Source organism: Sarcophilus harrisii, chromosome X (assembly GCF_902635505.1).
Source record: "Sarcophilus harrisii chromosome X, mSarHar1.11, whole genome shotgun sequence".
NCBI classification, from domain to species: Eukaryota; Metazoa; Chordata; class Mammalia; order Dasyuromorphia; family Dasyuridae; genus Sarcophilus; species Sarcophilus harrisii.
In genome coordinates, this window is record NC_045432.1 from 71,389,647 (window position 1) to 71,412,791 (window position 23,145).

The 23,145-nt window shown below is 41.6% G+C and overlaps 2 pseudogenes; both read right to left on the reverse strand.

The window, feature by feature from the left end:
- LOC100921119 overlaps positions 1-4,904 on the reverse strand; it is a 99,677-nt pseudogene extending 94,773 nt beyond the window's left edge.
- Positions 1,915-23,145, reverse strand: part of LOC100920857 — a 100,259-nt pseudogene continuing 79,028 nt past the window's right edge.

Sequence of the window (23,145 nt, forward strand, 5' to 3'; positions counted from 1 at the left end):
ACAGTGACCAGGACTCGGGAGTGGGAGGGAGGGATGTGGGGATGTTTAGCCAGTACAAGAGAAAATGAGAGCTAAGGGACAATAATTGTCTTCAAGTACCGGGAAAATGATAATGGGGAAGAGGGATCAGGTCTTGAAGCAAAGGGAATATTGTACATATTTCGAAGGTTTCTTCTAACTCAAACTGTTCTATTATTCTTGACTACGGTCGAGCCCATCACCACTCAGTTCCCAATTAAACTCTGATGCCCCTTAGGAATCAAGACTAACAACAGAGGGCCCCCAAAGGGGACAGCTGGTTTTTCACTTTTCCCTTTGGGCAGCTACATGTGGCCATAACTTTGTGACTTGCTGGCATAGATAAGTGCTATTTAGGTTAAGGTTGGTCTACACAGAACAACCCAATCAAACATCTACAACAAACCAACCAGTCATTTGAAATGGGGCAGTCACATACAGAACAGCAGCAAAAATAACTTCAATTGTCTAGTCCCATCTCCCCAGGCTTAGAATTATCAGGGAGAGGGAGAGTATAGCTAGAAATATATTTCAGATGACTAAATACAGCAATTATCACAAGTACAGGAAATCTTCAGCTTATGAATGGGTTGTGTTCCAAATATTTATTTGTAAAGCAACTGAAACTCAGAATGCATTTTCCCATAGAAACAATGGCAAAAATGATGGCAAGATCCTCCTCAGGCTAGACCCAAAAGGCTGTTTAACTCATATATAGCTGAACCTTCACTAAAGCCCTACTCCAATGTCTCATCACAATGTGGGGTTGATCCTGGGTTCTCAATGACCATGACTGCCAAATGCAAATTTTTAAAAAGTTCTACCAAGCTGGTTAGGGCTTGAGTATGGTCCCAGTAATAGACTATATGTCTATCACCAAAAAAAAAAAAACAAAAAAAAAAAGAAAAAAAAAAGAAAAATAAAAGAAAGAAAAAAAAGGAAAAAACAAAAACAAAAACAAAAAAAAAAGAAAAAAAAAAACCAGTTTAGGTAAGTTCAGAGACGCTCACTACCAGGTTGGATACAGGCTGATGAATTTTTTTTGACTAGAAAAAGTCTCAAACACCATTAATTAAATTGTGGAGAGGATGCAATCAGTGTTGGTGAAGGGAAGGCTCACAACGACAAAATCACAGTTCTTTGAAGTGTTGAAGTAAGCAGATGAGCTATAGTACTAATAGTACTAGCCAGAGTTCTGAGTCTTAGGAGCAAAGGATGGAGGAGGAAGGGTTTCCTCCCCATTTCCTGGGCCTAGAGCCAGCTGTAAGCAAAAATCTTAAACCGGGCAAAGTTTCTCTTTGGCATCCTCCCAACTCCTCTTCTGTAATTCTCCTGCTATCTCTTAATACCTCTCTCCCCAGGCCTCCAAAGGCCCAATGACCCTCAGGCCTCCCTCAAATCCCCACTGTGGCACCCACCTGGCCCCAAGCAGTCAAGCCTAAGCCTGACATGGGGCACAGAAATACATTTGGGGGTACACCTTTTTATAGTTACAGAATCAAAGAAGTCAGAACAAGACCAGATCTTCTAATACAACCCCCTCTTTTTACAAATCAGGAAACTGAGGCCACGAGAAGTGACTTGGCTAAAGTCACATCAATAATAAGGGTAGTAAGGAGCAGATCTAGGCTTGAACCCAGCTCTCCTAACTCCCAAGTTCCAACACTCTGTCCAATACTCCATGCTGCCAATGATTGGTTGCAAGGATCATAAGATCATGAATTTAGAGCTGGAAAGGACCTTATCTATTCCAACTCTTTGTTTTTTAATTCTTAAAGTTTTTTTAAGGTTTTTTTTTCCCCAAGTTTTTTTGGGTTTTGTTTGTTTTGGGGGGAGGGGAGGGAGTTTGGGGGAGTTTTTTTGTTTGTTTTTTGGTTTTTGTTTTTTTTTTTTTGTTTGGTTTTTGGTTTGGTTTTTTTTTTTAAACAGGGAAACTGTATTTGGACAGTGTCAAGCTGCAGGGGGTAAGGACAGACATGTAGGAGGTTTCTGGAAATTCAACAGCACCAGTGTGATTTGCAGGTTCTAGTCTTAATCTGGCCCATGCCACCCATCTGCAGAGCTGGGAAGGATATGATGGAGCAGAGACACTCACTGAACACCCCAGGAACGGTCTAACTATTGAAACAGGGCCACTTTCTATGTAGCAGCCCAACCTGCTTACTTTCCCAGTACTCAGGCCCAAGCCCTGCTGAGAGATGGGGAAAGGGGTGGCCTAGGTAGGTGTGGGGGGGACTCTATAGAGATTAAGTTGGCACAGCACCCCCAAACTATGAGCTTAGTCTCCAAGTGGGCACCTCCTGTGATTTCCCCCCCTTTTTCATTAAAGGGAGGGAAGAAAGGAGGAAGGAAATGAGGGAGAGAAGGGAGCAGGCAGGTCATCCTTGTGCTCAGAGTAGGACATGATAGCAGGAATACCCTCACTACCCCAATCCTGCTATAGTGGGAGGGGACAGGGATGGAAAGGTAGAGGGAGTGTGATGCTGGCCTTGAAGCCCATGCAGAATAGGGGAAGGAAGCTCTCCTCTGTGGGGGAGCAGGGAAAAGGATTTGTTTCCTTTTCAGTCTGTGATTGGATGAGTTTTAGCTGATCTTCTGGATCAATTTCTCATCAGACAGGCAGTAGAGGTTGTTGATGGACAGGTCTGAGATGAAATGCTCACACGCCTTCCGGGTGATCTGCTTGCAGCCTCGAAGGTCAATCAAGGTGACGTTAGAGATGCGTCGTAGATACAACAAAGACTGGTCTGTCAACTTATTGCAACCTGCCATATTGATTTCTGTGAGGGAATTGCGAGTGGAAGAGCCGACAGCTGTCAGTAGATTTGGTGACTGATCCGTAAGGTAGCTGCAGTGACTGAGGTCCAACCGAGACAGAAGGGGCATGTGGCGGATGATGAGTCGAAGGGTGGCATCGGTGATGTCTAGGCCGGCCAGCCGAAAATCCGTCATGTTCCGGAGCTTGCTGCGATTGTCGTTCCCGGGCTTATCAGTCGGTGGGCTCAACAAGTCTCGGATCTGAGGGTCCTTGATTCCCACTGCCCACCGAAGGTCAAGGGTCCTGAGAAGGGGGCAGCTGGAAGTGCTGAGAGCGGAGACTGCAGACCAAGAGCAGCCTGCTAGAAGGAGGTCTTTCAAGCCCGGAAGCCTATTGACAAGCCACGTCAGCTGTTTTTTGGAGATGTTGGTCCAACTGAGGTCAAGGCTCACTGGCTGTCTCTTGATAATACCACTCAGTGCCTGGGGGACAATGGCCTTACACCTGCTCAGATCAATCTTTGTCCAGAGTCTCTTGTCACAGCACCATTTATACCAGGTCTTACATACCCTCATACATTCACAAAGTTCCCTGCGGTTGAGATAGCGGAAGACAGCCAGCCAGATCTCCCTTTGCATCCAGCTTTCCTCCTCATCTTGGGTAAAGCTGTCCTCGTGGTTCACTGCTACCGCCTCGACCTCCTCCGTGCTCTCCTCCTCCTCCTCGGGGGCACTCTCCTCCTCCGGGCTGTCCTCCTCCTCGTCCTCCTCGTCCTCCTCCTCCTCCTCGTCGTCGTCGTCCTCGTAAAAGTCCTGCCCTCTGCCCAGGTCATCTTCGTCCCTCAGCTGAGGAGTCAGAGCCGGACAGTGTTGCACCAGCACCCGGGGAGAATGATGGAAGTTGGCCGAGGAAGCCGTGATGGCCTGCAGCTTGGGCACGATGGAAGTTCCCTGAAGCTCTTTATTGGGCCTCTGCGGTGTGACCATCAGATAGGTCCCCCGAATCCTGACCTTCTCTACTTCAGACAGTTCTTTCTTGCCACTGGGATTGTTCTCTTTTTCTCTCTGCGTGGCCTGGAGCCGAAGTTGTCTTCTTTTGAAACGGTCGTCTCTGCCGGCACCGTGGTGGTCGCTGGGGCTGGCTCCGGGGGACGACCGGGTCACCATACCGTGGGGGGGCCCTGGATCGTGGATGAGCTGCAGCATGGCGGTGGCGGACGAGTGAGGAGGCTGCTGGACGAGCGGCTCGTCGCGGCTGCGGAGAGGCCGGAGAACTTTGGCTTGGACCACGCCCTCTTCGCCATCGTCCATTTTCCTCCTCTGCACTTTCTCCGAGTCGTCCGGCTGGAAGCACTTTGGGCACTCCCAGCAATTGGGCAGTTCGTCGTTAAGCAGTCCTTCCCCGTCCATCTGCAGGCAACCGGGATGAACAACCTCATTGCAGATGCAACACTCCATCAGCTTCTTCTCAAAGTCCTGGGTCTCCTCGTTCTGATCGACCTCGCCACAGAGGGAACAAGTCACGGAGTAGGGCAGCCGGGGGGCCAAACACTGGCGGAGGACGCAAGACTGCTTCATGCGGCCGGGCCCCCCGAACTTCTTCATGTCCCGGCAGTATCGGCACACACCACACTCTCCCTGTACGCAGGCCTCACACTTGCGGCATCGAACCCGCCTCCTACGGGCTCCTGAGACTGGGGGCGAGGGAGTGGGCCTCACGGGCGGTGGCAGCCTAGGGGAGCGCTTCATGGCAGGAGGGAGGCTTGGCGGGAGCAGCTGGGGCCTGGTGGGAAAGCTAAGCCGGTCCCTCGGGAGCCCCTGAGCTAAGGACCCTGGTGGGGGCCAACTGGGGGGGGGGAGCACTGCTGGCAAGCCCTTCCACCAGTATCTGAAAGGCTCTGCCCACTCTGCCTGGACCTCGGGCTGCTGGTCCCTCCCGGGCTGCGGGGGCTCTTGGTTCAAGTGTCCCCGGAGCCTCTGTTTGCTTGGGGGAGGGGGGCTGGAAGTTAGGCTGGGCAAGTTGGATCTCCTACCTCTCCGTAACTTCGAATGTACTGAACAAGCGTGGACGTCCCCAAGGCGCCTCGGCCAGGCCACGCAAAGCTGCTCCGGAGGCCCAAGGCGCGCCTAAGAAGAGCAGCGGGCGGCGGGCGGGCGGCGGGCGGCGGGCGGGCGCCGGCCGGCCGGCCGGGCGGGCGGGCAGGCAGGGCGGCTGGCGGCTGGAGGCAGGCTGGGCGGCGGCGGCTGAGCGGCCGGGAGGCAGGCCGGGCGGCCGGGAGGCCGGGCGGCCGGGCGGGCGGTAAGCGCGCTCCTTCCCGGGGCCCTTCCTTCCCGTGCTGATGAGAGCCGAGCGAGCAAACGGTATTGCTCTAGTGCCGCGGCTGCTGCTGCTGCTGCTGTTGCGGCGGCGGCGGCGGCGGCGGCGGCTGCGGCGGCTGCTACTGCTGCGGCTGCTGCTGCTGCTGCTGGGGTTGTTGCTGCTGCTGCTGCTGCTGCTGCGTCACCCACATGCGGCTCCCAGAAATGCTTTGCGCGTGCGCCCGAGAGAGGCGAGAGCGGAGGTGGGGGGAGCCGGAGCGGCGCCCGAGCGGGAGGGGGAGGGAGAACGAGAGAGGGGCTGGGTAGAGGCGGAGGGAGGGAGACGGACGAAAGGAAGGGGCGGGAGGCGCGAGGGGGAGGGGAGTCGGGGGAAGAGCCCGACACGGGGAGTCCGAGGGGCCCCGGCCGGGAGAAAGAAAGAGCGAGTGCGGGGAAGGAGGGGTCGGGAAAGAGAGGGAGCCCAAACGGGGTCGGAGGGGCCGCCGGAGAGCCTCGGGGGGCCGGCCTGGGCAGGGGAAGAAACGATCGAAGGGAAGGGAGCGGGGGAACGCGGGAGGAGGGCACCGGCGGGCTGGGGGAAGCGGCCGAGGGTCGAGGTGGGAAATGGGGCGCACGAGCTAACCGACTCGGCCAAGGTCACTCGGAGAGGCCGAGCGGCGAGCCGAGCCCGAAATCCCGCAGCCCTCCCCCCTAGGCCGGCGGGCCCAGCCAAAGCGCAGGGGATGGGGGCGGGGCGCTCTCGGGGCTTAATTCCTCCTGGAAGCTTTATCCCCGACAAATGTTAAGACGCCACACGCCACAGGATAGCTTCTCACTGGCCCAGTTGGGGTGGACTCCCCTTTCTCAAGAGAACATCTGAAGAGCTGAGGTAGCTAGCTAGGCTCGGGCTGCAGGAACTAGGTAGCCGGCTCTTTCAGGGGGGGGAGGGGGGGGGAGGGAGAGAGATGGGAAGGACTTTGGAGACTCGAGTAGGAAGGAGAGAGAGGATTAAAATGAAATAATTCAAGAAAATAGATATTCTGGACAGTCCTTGAGTGCAGCTGATTGGGTTATATTCCTATGCAGAATGGGACTTAGCCGGGGTTTGCCAGTGCTGCGTTTGTGGGCAGTTTGGAAATTAAATCAAATACTTCACTGTGAACTTGGCTAAGTGGGGAGAAGAAGGAGTCTGTCTTCTGAGGTTGGGGCCGCATGCAACTTCAGCTGGGAAACGATAATGCAGTGCAGCAGTCCCCAGCAGCTGGCTTTGTCCAGACTGTGGCCTTTCTCACATCTGCAATCCATATAGCTTAGCTTTATTCTTTAAGCATCAGTAGCTAGCTTGGGATGTAGGGTTTGGTAGCAGCGGAGGGATGGCTTCCAAGAGGATTAATATATCGGCTATTCCATTTGGGTTTGGGTTTTGCACTCCCTTGGAAAGGGAGACGAGCCTATGAAAGAAACTAGTACGCAATGGAGATCTTAGGCACTTGATGAATGTGCAAGGAGAGAGAACGTGACCTGTACCCCCATGCCCATTTCCTTGCCTTATCTATGGGATCGGAAGAATTCCAATGGGTACAAGGCAGTCGTTTCAGTGCCCCGATGCCGCACATTACAGATAATTCTTTTGGCTCCTGGTCTATCATCACGTGAGGAGAAATTCCCCTGAATGTGTCAATAAATAGCTGAAATGCACAGCATGGGCAGATGGTAGGCGACACCGTTCCCTCAACCCCACTGCTAAATCTGATGATCTTTTCTCAAACTTCATTCTTCTCTGGCCTCCCCAAAGCATTTGACACTTCCCGGGTTTCCAGGACTCTGCTCCAGGGTTCTGTACCCTTGCAGGATCATTATACACGCCTCATCCTCTATCCATGTGTGTAGCTCAAAATTCAGTACTAGACCCTCTTCCCTATGTCCCTCCCCCCCACTTTCCTTCCTTTGTCTTTTCGCAGACTGTGCCTATGCCTGGAATATCATCCCTTCCTCGCTTCCACTTTCCCTTTCCTTGGAGGCTTAGCTCCAGCATGTTCCAGATTGGGGGCAGGTGGCCCACATTTTCTGACCTACTAGTGCTCTACCCTACAATATAATTACCCAACAGAATGCAAACTCCATGAGGACAAAGATTTTTTTTTTCTTTCTAGCATCAGCATCAAGTACATTTGCTAGCCTATAAATAAGTGCTTGATAAACACTTGTAAAATGAATTGCTGTTGAAATCTTGTCAGCCAATAAGCAAGTATTAAGCAATTACCCTATGCTGGGCACTGATACAAATAAAGGCAAAAGTCACTATCCCTGCTATTGACATCACCTTCTAAACATAGAGAAATCTCCAGGTACATACAAGATATATACAATGTCAATGTAAGCTAATCTCAGAAATTAAGCATTAAAGGTGTGGGGGGGTGAGGGGGGGTGCACTACAGAAGGAGAGCTGTCTTTTTTAAATGACTTAATAGTTTGTTTTTCTCCCCAATTACATATAAAAACAATTCTAAACATTATTTTTTTTATTTTGAGTTCCAAGTTCTCTCCCACCCCTCTCCTCTTCAATGTGAAAGCAAGCAATTTAATGTTTTATGTGTGCAGTCATGCAAAACATAATTTACATATCAGTCATACTGTGAAAGAAAACACAGACAAAAACCCCCCAAAAATAAAGGGAGTAAAGAAAAGCATACTTTCATTCACAGTTGATCATTGTACAATATTGCTTTTACTGTGTATCACATTCTCCTGGTTCTACTCATTTCACTTTTCATCAGTTCATGTAAGTCTTCCCAGGTTTTTCTGAGAGCATCCTGCTCATCATTTCTTAAAGCACAATAGCATTCCATTACAATCATACACAACTTATTTAGCTATTCCTCAAGTGATGGTCATCCCCTCATTTCCAATTCTTTGCCACCATTAAAAGATGCTATACAAATTTTCTACATATAGGTCCTTTTCTCACTGTGTCTCTCTGTCTCTCTCTTTTTCTGTAGGTGTGTTTCTGTCTCTCTGTCTCTATCTCCCTCTCTCTGTCTCTCTTAGTCTCTCTGTCTCTTCCCACCCATCCCCGTTCAAGATGGGAGAAAACAATGAGATGTTTCCCAGACACTCATGAGAATGTCCTCCTTTTTTTGTAGAACAGCTGATCTCCTAAGACCCTGATCGTTCAAATGAGTAGACTGAGGTGCCCAAAAATGCAGTGATTGACCATGGTCATATAGCCTTTGTCAGAGGAGGATGGCAAACCTGAGTTTCATCCAATCCAACGTCACTGTTTTTTCTACTACATCATAGTCATTTTAAATATAAACCCTTCCAATGGACATTTGAAAGGAGAAAGAAATTCTAATTGCTAGCAAGCTCCTAAGTACCAGTAGGCCTGTTGCATTTTAGGATGTTTCAGGGAAAAAAAAAAAAGCAGAAAGGAGGGGAAAGGCTCTCTGGAACTCAGGTTGCCTTCTCAGCACATTTTCTAGCTGTTCCAGAAAGGCAAAAGATGATTGGATTAGGAAAGACCCTCCTCTTTATCCTCAGAGTTGCTAGAGAAGTTTCCTTTCTCATCTATCTCACTTTATCTCCCTCAGTGGTCTGACTTGCTCTGATATTGGGATATCGATTCCTTCTTCCCTACTTCACATGCAAAGAAGTAAAAATCTATGCTTACTTGTTTTATTATAAGACTGAAGTTCCTGCCATTTACAACCTTTCTAGCTTACCCTATTAACCTGACTCTTTTATTCCTTTTTGTTGGTTAGTGGTAGTTTGAAACTGATGAATATATATTATCCTTAATCATTTAAAAAAAAAAAAGAAAACCTTAAGAAATTATTCAGGGGTGGATGTCCACCAAAATTATTATCCTTTTCAAACCTCAGAAAAAACAATGAGAATAATGAGCTAGTTAATTGTGTTCACTTTGGGGAGGGTTCACTGCCCAGAGCAGGGAGACCATGCTTTCCAGATTATTGCCAATGTCTGTTCATTTTGCCTTCAGAACGTCTCTCCAATAACCTCTCTTATTCTTCCTACAGTACCATCACCCTCATCTACACTGTTGCAGGAGACTGTTGGGGCACCTGCTGCTACTTGTCTCCCCCACTCCAGGCCATATCCCATCTCCCTAAAGCACTGATCTGACCACCACATAGAGCTTCTTAACCTGTGGTGCAGAGTGGACCATTTTGACCACTTTCTCAGGTATGCATAAAATAAAATACATAGGAATCAAAGGAAATCAATTACATTGAAATAAATATGTACTTTTTCCTCAGCCATGTTCACAGATATACCACTTCCCCCAATCTATCTTCAAAGAGTGGATGCTAGGTTTAAAACTCCTGCCCTGTATGATTGGTCAACTTCCCTTTCCTGTCATCTACTTTATTTCTACCGAAGTTAAGACTGGTATGAATCAGAACTGCTAATAATATTCATTGGATCTCAACTAGAAAGAACCAACAGTTTAGGTCTTAGCACCCTCTGGCCCCTCTCTGTGCCACCATCATCCAAGAAGTAGAAGAGATCCCGCAGAAATGAGAGCTATTTGATTTTTTGTTTTGTTTTTGAGTTCTATATAGCCCCTAAAGATGAGCCTCTCTATTGTCACCTCAGACAGTCTTAGAAAGCAGAAACTCTCCTGTCTAGGCCATACTTGAAACCTGTTCCCATGGGGTACTTGTGAACTTGATAGAACCTGCCAGGAATTGCACCTTTTTGGAGAGTGTGTCAAGGGGTCAGGGTCACCTACACAACCCAACGAGGCGGCTACACCGCTTTGAGACATCTAACTGTGGTGCAAGGGGGAAAGGCCGGACATGCAGTCAGATACCCAGTAGTAGTGTGACTAACTAACTTGTTTGCCTAATCCATTGGAGAACACAGCAAAGCCCATATGAGGTCACCAAGAGTCAGACACGACGGAATAAAACCAGCAAGATGTTAGAGCAGTTTCACAGCATGCATTTGCGTGCAAGCAAGAAGGTAATTCAACATGATCCTGTCCTGGTTATCAAAGTGGGTTTTGAGGGTTTTTTTGTTTTGTTTTGTTTTGTTTTGTTTTTTTAACTTGGCAATATTTTGTTGCTTAATTTTCTGTTTGCAATGAAATTCATTATGTCAATAGTCAGAAAATGCCTTTGATAAAATATAGGATTCCTTTATGTAAAAACAAAAAATAAAAAACCCAATAGCAACAACCCTCATATCATAAGTCTTGAAAAGTCCTCTATAATAAGTTTAAAATTAGATATCTGAACCCAGAGGTTTATTGGTACTATTTGCAAGGAGAAATGCTGAAACTTTTCACAATACAAATAAGAGGAAAGCTCTTTTTATGTAATTCCAATTTTATGTAATAGCAGCAGAAATACTAGCTATGGGGAAAAAACAAGATTGATAAGTTGAAGATAGAAATATTTGCAAAGAGGAGATTAATTATTGCTTCCCATAGAAACCCCATGAGAATTAGTGAAGAAACTGATTAAGACAATTTATAGCTTCAGTAAAGTAGCAGGATACAAAATGAATCTAGAAGAGCATCAAAATTTCTATATAATGCTAACAAATACCAGCAGTAAATAATGGAAATAACTGTAAAATGAAAAAATTTCACCTGCCAACACCATTCAGAACTTAGAGAAATACAGCAATTCTTTATAAAAATAAAGACAAATAGTTGGAGAGATAGATACAGTTCATCACTAGGCGATGCTAATAAAATGAAAATGATAATATCATAGAAATTAATTTATAGATCTAGCACAATGCCAAACTCTCAAGAGGGTACTTCATAGAGCTACAGAAAATAATCACAAAATTCACAAAGAGGAACCAAATGTTGAGAACCTCAAAGGAAGTAACGACAGAAAAGAATAATGAGAGGGACCTATTGTGACCAGATCTCAAACGATAATATAAGGCAATAACAATCAAACCTATTTGATACCTGTTAAAGACAAAAACAAAAAAAGTAGATCAGTGGACCTGACTATATAAGCAATCCCCAAGATCAACAGAACACAGCAGCCCAATGGAAGATGAGTAATAAAACCAAAAATACTAGGGGAAAAACTTCTTATCCAATAAGAAATGTTGGGAAAACCAGAAAGTCGTTGGAAAGAAAATAGATTTAGCCCAGCATATTATAACATATACCAGTCTCCAAATGAATATTCAAATACTGAAAAAGGGCTGCTTCTATTTTTACATTCAATTCTGTCCTATGTGCCCTGCAGGGATGGAATACCATGGATATGTGAAATCCAATCACAGGACTCCAAGTTTTTGCCTCTGTACCCCTTGTACCTCCTTAAGTAGTCCACTTCCCCTTCCTGGGCCTCAGTTCCCTCACCTGTACAATGAGAGAGCTGGACAAGAAGACCTCTGAGATCTCTTTCACCTCACAATGACCTTTACACTATAGGCATCCCCTCCATCTATTATGATCACTTGGAGATATTAATAATTAATCATTCTTAATATAAATAAATAATAATTATAATAACTAAGAGCCTGTATGACTTTTATCCATGCATTTCTGTAAGTATAACCCAAAGAGCCTCCCTCATGTGCTGTGAGCCTTCCTCACTTTCTCCTGTCATTGCAAAGCTATAAGAGGGGTGTTTAATTATTATAGGTTGCACAGATTATGTAATGATCAACTATGACAGATTCAGCTCTTCTCAGCAATTTGGTGATCCAAGACAATTTCAATAGACTTGGAATGAAAATGCCATCCGCATCCAGAGCTACAACTGTAGAGACTGAATGTGGATCAAAGCCTAGTATTTTCTCCTTTTTGTTTGCTTTTTCTTTGTGTATTTTCCTTTTTCAAAGGATTTTTCTTTTACAACATGACAATATGGAATTATGTTTAAAAGAACTGTACATGTTTAACTTGTATCAGATTGCTTTTTCTCTTGTCGGGGGGAAGAAAAATTTTGGAACTTGAAATCTTCCAAAAATGAATGTTGAAAACTATCTTTACACATAATTGGAAAAATAAAATATTATTGATTTTTTTAAAAAATAAAATTACTTAAAAACAACAACAAAGTAGTATATGTTACAACCTGTTCACACTTGGTTAGTTCCCCATTACTGTCTATGTGATATTTATTTTTAATTTTTCAGAGACTGTAGTATTCTAGGAATCATGGCTATACAACAGTCTGTTAGAATATTGCTATTAAAATAAGAGGTCTTTGTTTCTAGTTAGAGTTTGGGGTCATTAAAAGAGTTTTGCAATTTCCTGAAAACAGTCTAGCAATTCTGACTCCTGTTTAATTCTGGGTCAATCTTACTGTTCATTTGCATTGCACGTGCAAGATTAATAAAAATAATAACTAACATTAATAATAGAATATATATAGTGCTTTAAGGTTCGCAAAATTTTGTATATACATATACATATATATTTTTTTCTCATTTGGTTCCCATAATAACCCTAGGAGGTAGGTGCTATTATCATCTCCATTCTTCAGGTGAGGAAACTGAGAAAGACAGAGGTTAAACGACTTACCGGGGTCACATAATTAAGAAATATTTAAGTCTGAAATCACTTCTTAATGACTCCCAGATCCAATGCTCTAGCCATTATGTCAAGTTTTGCAAAGTGTTTTCCACATATTACCTCATTTATTTTCCGAATGACCCTATGGGGTAAATGCTATGCATATTCCCATTTTACAGATCAGGCAACTGAAGTACAAAAAAGGTTGACTTGTTCATGACTGAAAAGCTAGAAAGTGTGGAACGCAAATTCATTTCTTCCAGTCTCCAAAGCCACTCTATCCATTAATACCCAGATATTGTAGTAGGTATAGTGGCTCTAACTATAGATATACTACATAATGAAACTATGTATATATGTTGTTATATATACATATATAGTTATATGGAACTACATACTATATATATATATATATATATATATATATATATACACATATGTTTGAATATACAATATATCTAGTCATATAGTGTGTGTGTGTATGTGTGTGTATGTGATGTGGGTAGATAAGATAGTGCTAGATAAGGTGTCCAGACTGTCCATTTAATTGCAGATTATATTCTACATAGTCTTACAATGAAAATATAAAAGATTCTATCAGATTAAGAAATAGTAAAGTGAAAGAATTACTTTTAGGAAGGCTGGCTATGGGTAAGATTCTCTTTTCATTATTATTAAATTTTATTTTTAATTTGGGAGATAAAACAAGCATTTCCATAACACAGTACAATAAAAAAGATAATTGAATACAAAACTGCTAATCTACTATGTACAACTTGCTATTCCTTTCAAATATACAACTAAATTATTATGTAAATTTCTTTTTTTCTTCCCTCCACCAAGAGATGGCTGCTGGTAGATATAAATATGTGTGTATGTATGTAAAATTATCCCATACAAGATTCTTAATCAAATAAGGAACAGAATTATAAAAGGTTAAGTACCTAGTTCCAATGACATGATATTTTAAAATTTTGCATGAAAAAAACCCAGTATACTCAGAATAAGAAGAGATACTATTTTTAAATAACTAAGTGGTCTTCAAATAAGTCTTCAAAATTGTCAACAATCAATAAACATGAAAAAACTCCAAATAATCAATAATAAAAGAAATGCAAGTTATAACAACTCTAAAGTTTCACCTCACACCCATAAAAAATATCAAAAATGATTAAAGAAAGAAACAAAGATAGCTTTAGGGATATATGTTGTGAAACAAACACATTAAAATAAAGCTGGTGTAAGTTGTAAACTGGTCCAACTATTCTGGAAAATCATTTGAAATCACCTAACAAAAAAGTATACCACTTGAGCCAGTGTTCCCACTGTGAGGCATATATGCCAGAGGCAGGTCAAAGTCTTATGGAAGAATCCAATATTTACCATAATATTTATTGCAATACTCTAGGGAAGCAAAAATGTGTCAAGAAAGTGGATCACCATCAATTGGGGAAGGATCGAACAAACTGTGTTATATTAGTGTGCTGTATCATAATAAACAATATAAAGATGTCAGAGAAACATGAGAAGACATCTTTGAATGAATGCAGAGGAAGCTAAACAGAACAGGAAAATATCATTCACATATATTGCAATAGAAGGAGAAACAACAGTACAAGTCAGCCGAACTCTGTTTAATTTTAATGACCAATTTTGGTCCCAGAAAACCAATGTTAAAACCGGCTACTCAGGAGAGAGCTTTGGAATTTAGATACACAACTTTACACATATTGCCAGGCATAGCTCCCGGGTCTGTTGGTTTTGCTAGACTTTTTTCTTTCTTACCAGGAGTTATTCAATGGGGAAAAGGGGCATAGCAGGAAATGACTGTGGTGTAAAAACAAAGATAAGAGCAAAACTATGGAAACAAAAAGGAAAGTCATGAGTCCATATTTTCATTTAAAATATTCTGTAATTAAGTTTGGGGGAATTTTCCCCAACTCATTTGGACTATCTACTATCACAACCTTCAACCTCTACAACTACCAAAGAAATCTGAATCAGTAAACTCTTAAGTGAGTTTTATTTCTTGGTAGCAAGTATTAGGTTTTGGCCTCTTATCCACACTGATATTCCAAACTCATAGGTACTTTTCAAAATGTTGGAGGGCCCCATTCTTGAACAGCAGACATTCATCCCTCCATCCATTCACACATTCATCCATACATAATCGCCAGGCAATTTTGCAAAGCTTTCCAGAGAGCTTACTAGCTTTCGCTGATTCTTTGTCAACCCCACAAAACTCATATCTTGTCACTCTTGCATAGTGAAGTCAAATATTTGTGAACGTGCCACATGAAAAAAGAAACTGATTGAATTATTACAGGTCAATTTTATTACCTATCAAACAGCAACGGATTCAAGCCCTCCCTCTGACACACTGAGGCTGGGTGCTACTTCCCTGGGTAAGTTACTTCACCTTTTAATGCTCTGGGCAATTTTCTAAAACTAAGTTTCCTAGAAGATGCAGACATGTATTAATAGAGGATCTTTCCTCACCTGAGAGTTCCCTATAACAATAAAATCAAAAGTTCAGTGCCTATCCTTCAAAAGATAACCACAAGAAAGGAAAGGGAAAAGTCAGTTTATACCAGGCTGAGTGACGGCAAAATCCACAAAGTAAGATTAAAAAAAAATCTGGATCTCATTGACATCTTTTTCTCTAGAGCCAACTTTCCTGCACCTCAGATGCAGCCAAGGTGGGCCATTAGCCTGCTGTCTGGGCAGATTGTCTTTAATAAGACAGGAGAGAAAAACAACTTGCTGTTTACATGTAAGTGCTTTCTCTCCCCAATCCCTTCAAGATGGCCTCGTCACAGGCATGAGGAACGATAGTTAAGTGCTATACCTACCAATTATTTGCCTCTTTCTTGGGAACTGAAGCTAAGTCTTCAATACTGCCAGGAGGATATATGTGGGAAAGTGGATTTCAGTTGAATAGATGGGAGAATTTTTGAACATTTGTTCCCATTCTGAAATCATCTTCTAGACATTTACAAAGAATCATTAAGAGCACTAGAAAATTCCAGGCATTAAAAGTGTACGAGATTGCACAAAATACTGATGTGGCGGTTTCCTATCATTAAGTCTATGGTCTGAAGTCATCGTGAAGCAGTTTCTCTCCTTTGAGAGGACAGTAGTCTTCTTTTCTCATCCCCCTTCTAGCTCTTTGGCCCCTCCACACTCCCCAACACACTCACTTGAACCTTGGTTTCCTGGTGCTGGTTTTTGGAGGTCACTCTGTAGTGACACTATAATGCCCTCACTATTCCACTTTTATACATGCAAAAGTAGCCCTGAAAGTGTTCCATTAGCTGATCAACACACTCTACATTTGAGCTTAGCAAAAGCTTCTTAAAAGCATAATTTTGGTTGGTAATGTGTTGTCTTTTCTCCCCTGGAATTTACTCTGGGTAAAGAGCTAATCCAGGCAAATGGTCCCACACCTCCTTTTCTCCCCCTTCTGTGTGACAGGGTTGAGGATCCCCACCCCCAGGAGTCTGTGCTGCAGTGGGAGAGGTAGGGAAACCAGAGGCAAGTGAGTAAGACAGGGTAAAGACTGAAAGTGGGACAATTCAAGATACCAAGACAACATAAAAACCACTTAAAAGGTGATAAAATGTCAGAGAGAATCACAAAGGAAGGAGAATGAGTAAATCCTCAACCAATGTCCACAACATGATTAAAAAACATATACTCTTTGTGGAAATGTGTAGAAGAATTGCCCATGCTTAACATATATAGAATCATTTGCCATCAAAGGGGTGTGGGGGGAAGGGAGAGAAAAATTAGAACACAAGGTTTTATAAGGGTGAATGCTGGAAATTATGCATATATTTTGAAAATAAAAAGCTCTAATTTAAAAAAAAAAAAACATATCATACTATGAAACAAAAGGAACTCAAATCACCAAAGCACAATCCTAGAGACTTCCAGAGATCATGGAACAATTGCAAAAATCTCTAGAATAGTTTTATTTAGTTTTAAAATAATAAGAATAACCTTTTATTTTCCAAATACACGCCAATCATAGTTTTTAATATTCACCATTACAAAACCTCATGTTCCAAATTTTTCTCCCTCTCCTCTCCCTTCCCCCTTCCCCAGACAGCTAGTAATCCAATATATATTAAACTTGTGCAATTTTTCTAAACATATTTCTACATTTATCATGCCGCACAAGAACAATCAGATCAAAAAGGGAGAAAAACACAAGAAAGAAAAAAACAAGCAAAAAGGTGAAAATGCATGTTGTGATCCACACTCAGTCCCCACAGTCCTCCTCTGGATGCATCCTCCCTCTGGGTACAGATGGCTCTATCACAAACTCATTGGAAATGGCCTAAATCATCTCATTATTGAAAAGAGCCACGTCCATCAAAACTGATCATCCTGTAATCTTGCTGTTGTCGGGTGCAATGTTTTTTTGGTTCTCTGAAATCCTCCCGCTGATTGTTTCTTATAGAACAATGATATTCCCCTACATTCATATACCATAACTTATTCAGCCATTCACCAACTGATAGGTATCCATTTTGTAGTGTCCAATTCCTTGTCACTACAAAAAGGGCTGCTATAAACAATTTTGTACATGTGGGTCCCTTTCCCTCCTTTAAGGTCTCTTTGGGATATAAGCCCAATAGAAACACTGCTGGATCAAAGGGTATGCATAGTTTGATAGCCTTCTGGACATAATTCCAATTTGCTCTCCAGAATGGTTGGATTAGTTCACAACTCCATCAACAATGCATTAGTATCCCAGTTTTCTCACATTCCCTCCAATATTTATTATTATCTTTTCCTGTCATTTTAGCCAATCTGAGGGGTGGGAAGTGGTACCTCAGAGTTGTCTTAATTTTCATTTCTCTGATCAACAGTTTTTTAGAGCATTTTTTTCATATGACTAAAAATGGTTTTAATTTCTCTCTCTGAAAATTGTATGTTCAAATCCTTTGGCCATTTATCAATTGGGGAACAGCTTGTATTCTTATAAATTTGAGTCAATTTTCTATATGTTTTAGAAAGGAGGCCTTTATCAGAAACACTGGATGTAAGAAAATTTCCCGTTTTCTACTTCCTCTCTAATCTTGACTATATTGGTTTTGTTTGTGCAAAAATATTTTAAAATTTAATATAATCAAAATTATCCATTTTGCATTTCATAATGTTCTCTAGGTCATTGTTCAGAACTTCCTACCTTCTCCACAGATCTGAGATAGACTATCTGTTGTTCTCCTAATTTGCTTATAATATCACTCTTTTTGTCTAAAATATGAACTCATTTCGACCTTATCTGGTATAGAGTGTTAGGTATTGATCAATGCCTACTTTCTGAAACATAATTTTCCAGTTTTCCCAGCAATTTTTGTCAAATAATGAGTTCTTATCCCAGAAGCTGAAGTCTTTGGGTTTATCAAACACTAGATTACTATAGTCATTAACTATTGTGTCTTGTGAACCTAACCTATTCCACTGATCCACTATTCTATTTCTTAGCCAGTACCAAATGGTTTTGATGACTGGTGTTTTATAATATAGTTTTAGGTCTGGTACAGCTAGGCCACATTCCTTTGCATTTTTTTTTTCATTAATTCCCTTGAAATTCTTGACCTTTTGTTCTTGCAGATGAAATTTTTTATTATGTTTTCAAGGTCTATAAAGTAATTTCTTGGCAGTTTGATGGTATGGCACTGAATAAGTAGATTAATTTAGGTAGATTTGTCATTTTTATTGCATTAACTCCAGAATAGTTTTAAAGATAAATACAATGGTTAGAAGAAAATATTAGGACCATAATTAATTTGGAACTCAGAGCTCTCAATGTAGGATTTAAAAAGCAGAAACAGCAGAGTTCTAGGAAATATTGGAGAATCTCTACAAAGAAGTAGAAGTGTCGAGGGAACAGCTTTGGAACACAAAAACAATAAAGTGTGTGTGTGTGTGTGTGTGTGTCTGGTGTGTGTTGGGGGGGAATTGGCAGAAGACAAGCAGAAGTGAACAACATTAAACGAACACATACAAGCTAAAGTTCTTGACCTTGAAGTTATAATGTGCAGAAACATGTAAGAATCATAAGTCAACAAGAAGAAAATAAAAACTCAAAAATACTGAATATCATACTGCAGGAAAATATTCCCAAATTGTCTAGAATTTTGGAATATAGACTACAAAGCACTGATTGTTGCCAGAAAAATAAATAAATGAATGAATGAATTCATGACTAAATAATTAAACAAATAAATAAAACAAAAAAGATCATACATCAAACTCCATAAAGTGTAGAAATGAAATTTTGAAATTTCACTAACAATAGATTTGGCAAACATTTAAAGAGAATCATTAGATATGAATCCTTCTAGGTTATTCCAATGGACTTTTTTTCATTTTCATTTAAAGAGAACCATTAGATATGAATCCTTCTAGGTTATTCAAATGGACTTTTTTCATATCTAAAGGTTCTCTTTAAATGTTTGCCAAATCCATTGTTACTGAAATTAGTTCTCATGATGTTCTTTTTGGTTGAGAACTCATGAGAACTCAGAAAGGCTAACCCCTAGATATCATACCTTCAATCTCATTCCTTTCTTTTTTTCCTGAGGCAACTGGGGTTAAGTTAGGAAGTGTTAAGTGTCTGAGACCACATTTGAATTCATATCCTCCTGACTTCAGGGCTGGTGCTCTCTCCACTGCTCCACCTAGCTGCCTCATTCCTTTCTAATCCTTAAAGAATGATCCCACTATCATTCCCACCCCACCTTCAATCTTTTCCTATGGATTAGTACCTTGCCTGATGCCTACAAACACACCCTTCATCTTTAAAAAAACAAACAAACATACAAACAAACAAACCCTCACTACACCCTATCAACTTTGCCAACTGTGTGTGTATGTTTACACACACACACACTCTTATATGGTACATGGATGCATGTATATATTTTTACTAAGCCAAACTTCTTGGGAAAAATAAAAGCAAAAATCTATCTCTACTTCCTTCCATTCTTCTCATTTCTAAACCCTTTGCTATATATGGTTTCTGAATTGAATTTTCAGTTGCAACTGCTCTGCCTAAAGCTACCAAAGAGTGCTTAATTTTCAATTCTAATGACCTTTTATCTGTAGTCATCCTTCTTGAACTCTCTGCATCTGACACTGTTCCCTGACCTTTTTTCTCTTGTGTGGGAACCCCTCCCTGAATTTTCAGAGCACTGTTTCCTATTTCTCTTTCATTTGGGGGTTTATTTTTTTACTCAGTTTTCATCCATGTTATACTCTCTAAGTGTAAGGATACCCAAAGTCTCTCTGGTGGGCCCTTTCACTTGGTGACCTCATCAGGTCCCAAGTGTTCTATTATAATTTCTCTGGAGATGGCTTCAATATCAATATATTAAGCCCTGATCTTTGCCCCAAGATATAGTCCCACATCACCAACTGCCTATTGGATATTTCAAATTGTATGTCCCACATACAACTCAAATTCAACACATATAGAACAGAAGTCATCATCTTTACCCCCAAATCCCACCCCTCATCTTTAGCATCCTATTTTTGTCAAGTACACACCATCTTTCAGTCACCCAGCTTTACAATATCAAATATCATCCTTGAATCCTCACTCTTATTCATCCTACACATCTATTTGTAATACCCTCTCTGGGTATTACTCTACCAATCTACACTTGCACCGGTACAGTGGAGTCGTGAAAAAGTCCCTTGGATTCTAGGGGTAACTCTGAGTATCATTATGAGTCCCCATCAATGCCTTTCCCATTAACAATCAGCCAATAAATTCAAAAGCATTTGCTAAGATGGTATAGTAGGAACAGTTGGTATAAAACATTGCCCTCTTAAAACTGGGAACACACTCTCTTAAAGACACTGTTTTATGGAAAGAGGGAGATCAAACTTAACGTACAGTGACAATGGAGCACACATGTAGAAAACACATGAGGCAATGGGGCACCTCACAACTACTAGTATTGGAAATTCTTGCTTCCATTATGAAGGTCTAATGAAGTTCCTTTGGGGTGAACCTCTCTGATAGTATCTGATTTTTGAGAATACATATCTAACGTTTCTGTCAACCATGAAGAATCATTGAAGCAGTCTCTCTTCACAATGTCTGTAATAGAAGTCCTTTCTTCTATTAAAGAGTCTGCATGTTGCTTGCCTTAGGTGCCTATCTCTCTCCTTCCATTTTCCTTAATAGTTTTCCCCTTCTGGCAGGAGGAATATTATTCTACTGGACCTGTCTCTGCAATAACATGATCATGGAGGGAAATAAAGGAGGAGGCAAGATTAATACAATATAAATGGGAAAAACCAAAAAACTCCCTCTAAATTACCCTACACTACATACTTATAATGCCTAAGCTTGAGTCAAGAGAAGAATTCAAAAAAGTCTATTTTTTTGCCCCTCATTGCAGAGGTGTGAGACTAGAGTTCTGGGATGCTGCATACACTATCAGATATTCTCAGTGTCTTGGGTATTTTTTGCTGCATATTGGGTAGGGGAACTTGAGGTTTTATTATTTTTTTTTTAACAATAGCTTTTTATTTTCCAAATACATGCAAAGGTAAGTTTTCAACATTCACCCTTGCAAAACCTTGTCTTCCAATTTTTTTCCTTCTTTTTCCCCCATCCCCTTCCCTAGACAGCAAGTAATCTAATATATGTCAAACATTTGCAATTCTATATATATTTCCACAGTTACCATGCCGCACAAGAGAAGAGAAATCAGATTTTTAAAAATGAGAAAAAAAGCAAGCAAACAATAACAAAAAGGTGAAAATACTATGTTGTGATCCACACTCAGTCCCCACAGTCCTCTCTCTGGGCACAGATGGCTCTCTCCATCACAAGACCATTGGAACTGGCCTGAATCAGCTCCTTGTTGAGAAGAGCCATATCTGTCACAGGTGATCCTAATCTTGTTGCTATGTATAATGTTCTCTTGGTTCTACTCATTTCACTCAGCATCAGTTCAGGTAAGTCTCTCCAGGTCTTTTTAAAATCATCCTGCTGATTATTTCTTATAGAACAATAATAATATTCCATAACATTCATATGCCATAACTTGTTCAGTCATTCCCCAACTGATGGGCAGCCACTCAGTTTCCAGTTCTTCACCACTACAAAAAGGGCTGCCACAAACATTTTTGCACATGTAGGTCCTTTTTAGAGCTGTATATTTGGAAATGAATGGAATATAAAAGCAAACAGTATCAATAATATGAGCTAAAACTTTTGAAAAGAGTGGTATAGAGATTGAGTCAAGATAAAAGATGGCTCAGACAAAAGGAATAATTGACCCAAGGCCTGGAGAATTCCAATGCTCAAGTGAAAATTCAAATCAAGAAATATCTGGGTGATAGCTATTGTCCAGAAGTTTCTGTGCCCTAAAAGTTCTTCAGAGACAGATACAAAATGGTCTTCTAGGTTGAGTTTAACTCTAGGCAAGTAAATATCTCCTCACAGAAGCAACAAATGTCCTTGGCTATCTCCACAGACAGATCCAAAGACACAGATCCTCCTTCAAGATGACAAGAGAATAGGCCAAGTCAAGAGTATTGCAAAAAGTGGTGGTAGGATGAGAAAGCTGAACTTGATCAGTGATTCTTCATACACATCAAGGGAGTCAGTCAAGATGACCTTCTGGGCCTTGGGAGGAGTATCTATATTTGCTCAAAAATGAATTTATCAAGAGAGTGTTATCTTCAAAAAATACTAAGTATTCTTTATCCTTTGTAGCTGAAATATTATCCGAGAAACTATTTTGGTTGAGATTAGGCAAATATATTGAAGAGATACAAAAAGGAGCATATACAGTGATTGTCTTTAGTTTATCTAGATGGTGAGGATCACAGCTAGTTTGGGGAGTGTAGAAAAGAGACAAATTGCTAACAGAGATGGCATGAGAAGAGATACATGAAGCGAAGGAACCCTAATGATATTTAGTGTCATCATCAAGATTGAAAAAACTGAGGAGCATAGGAAAAAGTTGAGGAAGCAAAACTTAATTTAACTAAATAAGCATTTATTAAATACATGTTATTCTAAGCAGTCCCAGTAATACAAAACAAAAGTTACAATGATCTCTATCCTGAAAAATCTTGTATTTCAACGTGGGTATATGAGGTGTGTGTGTAGGGGGGGACACAACATGCAGAAAGCTAAATAAATACAGATAACTTGAAGAAAGAAAGTGAGCAAGAGCAGTGGAGAGAACATTGCTTGGTTTGGCATCAGGAAAGACTGGAGTCATGGATTGCCTCCTGCCACTTACTAGCTGTATGACCCAATATTTAATCCAAGAGGCAATAGGGAGCCAATGGAGATGACTGAGCTCAAGCATAACTTTGGCAGAAATGTTCCTTGGAAGTATCATTTTGGTAGCTGTGTGTAGTGTGGATTAGAGAGGGGAGAGGTTGGAAGTAAGCAAACTACTGAGGACACTGTTATGAGAGGCCAGATGAGAGAGAAAGAGGGCCTAAACTAGAGTGGTAGCCCTGTAAGTAGAGAGAAGGTAGCCATTATGAGAGATAGGCTGGAAGCA